This window comes from Chrysochloris asiatica, unplaced genomic scaffold, assembly GCF_000296735.1.
Source record: "Chrysochloris asiatica unplaced genomic scaffold, ChrAsi1.0 scaffold00226, whole genome shotgun sequence".
Classification (NCBI taxonomy): Eukaryota; Metazoa; Chordata; class Mammalia; order Afrosoricida; family Chrysochloridae; genus Chrysochloris; species Chrysochloris asiatica.
In genome coordinates this window covers 4219461-4226319 of record NW_006408744.1, presented here as the reverse complement: position 1 = coordinate 4226319, position 6859 = coordinate 4219461, and the positions used below count along the sequence as shown (strand labels likewise).

At 38.3% G+C, this 6859-nt stretch overlaps 1 pseudogene; it reads left to right on the top strand.

The window, feature by feature from the left end:
• The first annotated feature begins 906 nt into the window (after positions 1 to 906).
• Positions 907 to 1597, top strand: LOC102824030 (annotated as a pseudogene).
• Positions 1598 to 6859: the final 5262 nt, after the last annotated feature.

Below are 6859 nucleotides of genomic sequence, written 5' to 3'. Positions count from 1 at the left end.
TAAGAAGTACACAAGAGAAAAAGATGGGTTTTTTAAAGGATATGACAAATATAATTTTGCAACATATATATATATTTGTATAGATTTGTGTATTCATATGAGTATACACATAGCTGTATCAATTTGTGTGTGCATAAACATGTATGTGTGTGCATGCATATATATTCATATGTTTGTTGGTATTAAATGCCTTTGAATTGGTCCTGACTCATAGCAACCCTGTATAGAGTTTCTGAAGATAGACTTCTGGATTTGAACCACTGATCTTTTGTTTAGCAGTTCAATGATTATCCTAAGTGTCACACAACAAAGTGGCACAGTTATGAAAGCATGAATACTTCTTAGACACAAACAAACACCATGCAGGATTGGTTTTCTGAGTTTGAATGTTTAGAGACAATTTGGTCAATAGGCATGATATAGTTCATAAAATTTACATCCTGCATCCTAGTTTTTTAGTAATATCTGGGGTCTTAAAACCTGTGAGCAGTAATAAATGATGTAATTATTTAACTTCATATAGCTGATCAAGGTCGGTGGTTCAAGCTCACCAGCAGCTTGAAGAAACCCTGTACAGGGTCACTGTGGGTCAGAATTGACTCGGCGACAATTAACAGCAACAACAGCAATATATCTGAAGTAAAAGAGAAAGAAGGAAACCAAAGCCTCAGAGAATAAATTGGTCTATAGTCTGTAGTCTAGTAGACTATAGGAACCATGGCTTCATCTCCGTTGAGGCCCAAATAACAAAATGGTGACCTGCTACCCCTACTGACTATTCTCACCAGTACCACAACAGATGTATCCTGATAGAGTGGGAGAAAAGTATAGAACAGAACTAAATTAAAATTTTTTAAAAAGTGTCTAGGTAGGAAGTGGAGTGTGAGCCAAAGCTGGGTGGACACCATGGCTGGGATCAGCCCTCTCGAGCCTGTGAAGGGCAAGATCTGATAATGACAAGAAGAGAGCCGAACACCGCCCATGGGAAGTAGAGAGAAAAAAGTGGGCACAGGAACAGGGTGAGGCTGAGGTGGTCCCCTTAAACCAGCTGGTTGAAGAGGAGTTGGGCAGCTCTCAGAAGTCTTTGGCTACTGCCCTGCCAAAGCTGGAGGAGACAGAGAAATCTGAAGATGAAAGCAAGTGAAGTATGAAGGTTATTCAAAACTGGGCCTAAAAAGATGGAACTCCAAGAAATCCAGCTCAAGGAAGATAAGCACGTTGTGGAAAAGGAGATGGCTCATAAATCGGTGGTTTCTGAAGGGGAATTGGAATGCACAGAGTAACAAACTGAGTTGGCAGAAGCCCGCTGGCGAGAGATGGATGAGCAGATCAGAATGATGGACCAGAGCCCAAAGTATCTGAGAGCTACTGAAGAAAAATACTCTCAAAAGATGGCAAATAAGAGGAAGAGATAAAGATTCTTACTGATAAACTCAAGGAGGCAGAGATCCATACCAAGTTTGCTGAGAGATCAGCAGCCAGGCTGGAAAAGATAATTGATGATTTAGAAAAAAAACAAATGAAATGCACCAAAGATGCACACCTGTGTATACAAATGATGCTGGACCAGACTCTGCTTTACCTGAGTGAGATGTAGAGCACCCAGTCCTGGCCTGCCGCTGCTCCTCCCCTGACACTGACTCCAGCTGAGGCCAGCCTGCTGGAAAAAGCTTACCTTTAAACGGAGGGCTGATCTATAATTGGAAGGCTGCTTTCCCCTCTTGCTGTCCACCATCCCCTTCAATCATGTCTTTTTTGTTGTTTTTTCCTCTGCCAAATTGTGTCTGCCTCTTCCAGAGATCCCAACTAGGCTCAGGGGCTGAACACCTTTGAAAACAACATCTAAGGGAACATGAGCACTGTGCAAGTGTCTTTGAAAGCACTTTGTGATGTATACATTTTGTAACTGCCTTTTTTGTTGTAGCACCATATGTAACACATTACAAATAACGCCACACATCTGAAGCAGAAATCTAACCCCTTTCTTTTGGAAAGTAACTTTTTAGATAAATGCATATTGCCCTTTCTATAGAAGAGGGAAAAGAGTATGGACCTGCCTTACTGAGAGTTGAACATAGCCAAGGAAAAGACTCCATTCTGGAACCCTCATTGCTCTGTAAAAAGCACCAGCCAACTCCCCTCCAAGACTGAAACTCAAAGGGAACACACGAGTAGGCATGTAAACTTGCTGATGACCACGTTGGCCTACTGGTGAGTGGAAGAGGGAGAAAGGCAGCAATGAAGAAATGGGCTGAGTTCAGCCATGTTCCATAGACTCCTGTTGACCTGGAAATAAGAGAGAGAAGAGGAAGGGCTGGTTGGTCTGAAGTGTGGTGAGACCGGGGGACACCTGATCCAATGGACAAGGACATAGCCACGAAAAGCTAGAGCTGAGAGTGAAGCATCCAGCTGATACGAAGTGAGGGGAGATACACAAGAACACCCAAACTTTAAGATACTACCCATTTGACCTAGCCTTGATGACTTGATAATCAGAATTTGACTAGAGGAAGACAAAAATAAATAAATACTATCACTTGGTTCACAATAAAAACTTAAACAAAAAAAAAAAAAAAAAAGAAAAAGCACAAGCCAAACCAGAAAGGTAATTCCAAAGAGAAGTTAGCAGTACCCTCCAATTTATTTATTTATTTATTTTTAAGTGCTGTTCAGGTTTTTAGCTTTAAGGTATCTTGATGCAAGTTGATTTTTATTTTATTTTGTCAGATGTGACCAAACAAATTAATATGATGAGACCTCTGTCTGAGATCACATAATTGTCCCATCTTTTCTCCACTCCCTTCCTAACTAAGAAATAGACTCGTACAGTAAAGAATATAATCCATGCATACTACACTCCTTTGACAACTATCTACATGAGACCAAATGGCCAGCAGTTACTCTAAAACAAAGATGAGAAGGTAAGGAGCAGAGAAATGAGATTGGTGGAAATGAAGCAACCAGAATGGAATTAATGAGAGTGCAGGCACATTGTGAAAAATATAATCAATGTCATTGAATATCTTGCGCAGAAATTGTTAAATGGGAACATAATTTGCTGTGTAAGCATTTACCAAAAACACAATCTAAAAAAATCAAATTTATTATGCCATTTTGATGTAGCGGTATATGAAGAAATTCTACAACATTTTTATAGTTTATAAGCATTATTAATAGAGTATTCTCTTGACTTGTTAAGGAACAGTTTTTCAAGATCTCTAGATCTAGGATACAGTGATGTTGATGTTGTTAACCATTAAGTAGGTTCTGACTCACTGCAACCCTGTACAGGGTTTCCAAGGAACAGCTGGCAGATTTGAACTGCCGACCTTGTGGTTCACTATCCAGTGCTGCTCCTATACCACCACACCAGGAGTCTTACAGTGGTGGTGGTTATGTGCCGTGGAGTCGATTCCAACTCATAGTGATCCTGTACAGAGTTTCCAAGGCTGTAAATCTTTACAGGAGCAGAAAGCCTCATCTTTCTCCTGTAGAACAGCTGGTAGTTTCAAACTGCTGACCCTGAGGATAGCAGCCCAGTTCATAACCTATCAGAGCTCCTTGGAGTCTTACAATAGTACAGCAAAAATTAACATAGTATCTTACCTAAAGATGGAATCATAAAACATCCTGTGCATAATCAGATATGCAGTCTTTAGAAATAAAACATTGCAAATAAACACAAAATAAAAATGCCTAACAACTAAATTTCACTGATACCTGGCAAGCCTTTGTTATCTTTTAACATACCTTACAAAATGTGGCTTAAAGAAGCCTTGCATTTTCTTTTTTAAAAATAAATTTCCGGGGTTTAATAGCATTTAATAAAGCCCTAAACTTTAGAGTTTAAGAGTGGTTTGATTATGAGAAATATGTTCTGCCCTTTAAAATCCAAGGGCTTAAAATTTCATTTAAATGTTTTAAAATAAAACTTACTTTCAAAATACAAACTAAAGTATATATTTTTCAGAGTAATTTAAGAGGATTACTATGGCTTTGTCTTGAATAGATGCTTGGGAACACTCTGAAAGGAAGTACAGCTAGGAGTGGAACACAGGATGATAAAATTATGTATGTATTTATGGTACGGATACTGTTCACGACATCTTTATATGGCTACCTTTTCACTTTGGGACTTTTATTTTCATAGTGTATGCTGTGATTTTATCTGCTTGCGTTTCGTTTCTTAGTTAAAATAGATATCAAGTATCTCTTAAAACTAAATCTGTTCAAGAGTATGCGTTTTCATAGTCTTTTCTAATTGCATTTCTTGCTTGATTTTATTCATGTAATATTGCCCCCTATAAGGAGCTCTGGTAGCGTAGTGGTTACGAATCGGTCTGCGAACCGCAACGTCAGCAGTTCGAAACTACCAGCTGTTCCGTGGGAGAGAGATGAGGCTTTCTGCTCCCGTAAAGATTTACAGCCTCGGAAACCCTATACACGGTCGCTATAAGTCGGAACCGACTCCACGGCACATAACAACAACAACATAAAACAACGAGGATAAGAGAAACAGAAATGCCTGAGATGGAGACAGAGATGATGACGTGGAGTGATGAAGCGACTGGGGACTTTGGACCCAGAGAGGGAAAGGGACTGAGGGCCGAAACTGGGGGGAGGAGGGGGAAGTATAGGGGGTGGGTTTCTGGGATATACCCTTTGGGTGGTCGATGATGCATGAAGGGGATTGGAACCATGGCAGTGAGATGATATACAATGGAGTGAATGTAAAACTAAAGTTCTCCCACGTAAACTATCATATAATTCACAATAAAACATTAAAAAAACAACAACAAAACAAAAAAAAAATAGGATAATCTTTGGCTTGGATATAGGAGATAGAACAACAGATATATGAATGTATATGGGCCTAATCAGAAGTTTTCAGTATATTTCATGGGTTGTCTTGCTTTATTTATTTCTAGGATTTATAATAAAATTAAGCTTATATGTGAAAACACAATTTTTGGTGGTTTGCATACATTATTGTATTTCACACTCACAGTGATTTTGGAATTAGATATTATTATCCGTTTATTTTCATTTTGTTGTAGTACTAATTTTTAATTGTGGGAAATATAAGTAAGAAAATGTTTGCCATTTTAACAATCATCATATACCCATTTTAGTGACATTATGATTATCATAATGTAAGGTATTCAATCATCACCCTTGAAAACTCTCACATTTTTCATCACAGAATCTAATTTCTAATCTCCTAAACTTGGAGCCTCCTTTCCCCTTCCTTTCTGTTTCTTCCCTCTGACCACTAATAAACTTTAGTCTCTGTATATTTGCATATGTTAAATGCCTGGTGTGGTGCCATAGGATAAGCACCGGACCACAAGATTAGTTTGAATTCTCAAGTCTGGTTCAAACTCACCAATCACTCCTCAGAAACTCTATATAGGGTTTCTATAAGTCAGACTAGCATGATGGCACTTAACAACAATAAAAAGATATTTCATATAAGTAGAATTATACAATATTTGATGGTGCTAAGTTTGTCCAGTGGAGAAAGAATGCTGTTGTATACCAGCAAGTCAGTTCTTTCTCATAGAGCCCTTGCATAGGTTTCCTAGAACCACTGTTGGGCTTGAAACAACCTTTCTAATACCAGTCTAGTACTTATCCTGTAACACTGCACCAGAGTTAAGGGAAAGAATTGTTGTTGTTAATTGCTGTGGAGTTAGTACTGACTCAGAGACCTTGTATAGGGTTTTTTAGGAGCATCTGATGGTTTTGAACAGCAGACCTTGTGGTTCAAAAATCCAGTGCTGATTCTAAGGCACAATGCCAGAAATCTAGGGAGAGATAGTCTCTCTAATAAATGGGGCTAGAACAACTAGATTTTTACAAGCAAAAGAACCATACCATGCCATGTGCAAAAACTAAAAAATTAATTCAAGCCCTAATTTTAAAAATTATTCACTGTCCAACTTTCACATAAATATGTAACTACTGACAATACCATGGCTTGTGTTAGGCACACCTTAGTATGCAAATTGACATCTTTGCTCTTAAACACGTTAAAGAGAGCTTCTGCAGCAGATTTGTCAAGTACAATACATTATTTGATTACTTGACTAATGCTTCCATGAATGTTGATTGTGGATCCAAGCAAAATAAAGTATTTGACAACTTCAGTCTGTTTTCTGTTTATCACTGTGTTATTTATTGGTCCAGTTGTGAGGATTTTTGTTTCATTTACATTGAGGTACAATCCATACTGAAGGCTCTAGTCTTTAGTCTTCATCTGTTAGTATTTTAAGTTCTTTGCTTTTAGCAAGCAAGGTTGTATCATCAATGTAGTGCAGGTTGTTAATAAGTCTTCCTCCAATCCTGATGCCATGTTCTTATTCAAATAAACCAATTTCTCAGATTATTTACTCAGAGTACAGATTGAATAAGTATGATGAAAGAATATAATCCTGCCACACACATTTACTGTATTTAAACTATTCAGTATACACTGGTTCTGTTCTAACAACTGCCTCTTGCTGTAGTACAGGTTCCTCATGAGCACAACTAAGTGTTATGGCCCGCCCATTATTTGCAGTGTTATCTGTAGCTTATCAAGATTTACACAGTTGAAAACCTTTGCATAGTGAATGAAGCACAAGTAAACATCTTCCTTGTGTTCTCTGCTTCCAGCCAAGATCCATCAGACATCACCAATGTTACCCCTAGTCCCATGTCTTCTTCTGAATCTGCCTTGAGCTTCTGGCAGCTTCCTGTCCATGTCCATGTGCTATTGCAGCCATTCTTGAACTATCTTCAGCAAAATTTTACTTGCATGTTACATTCAAAAAGTTCCACATTCCATTGGATCACCTCTTGTGGAATTGGCAGAAAT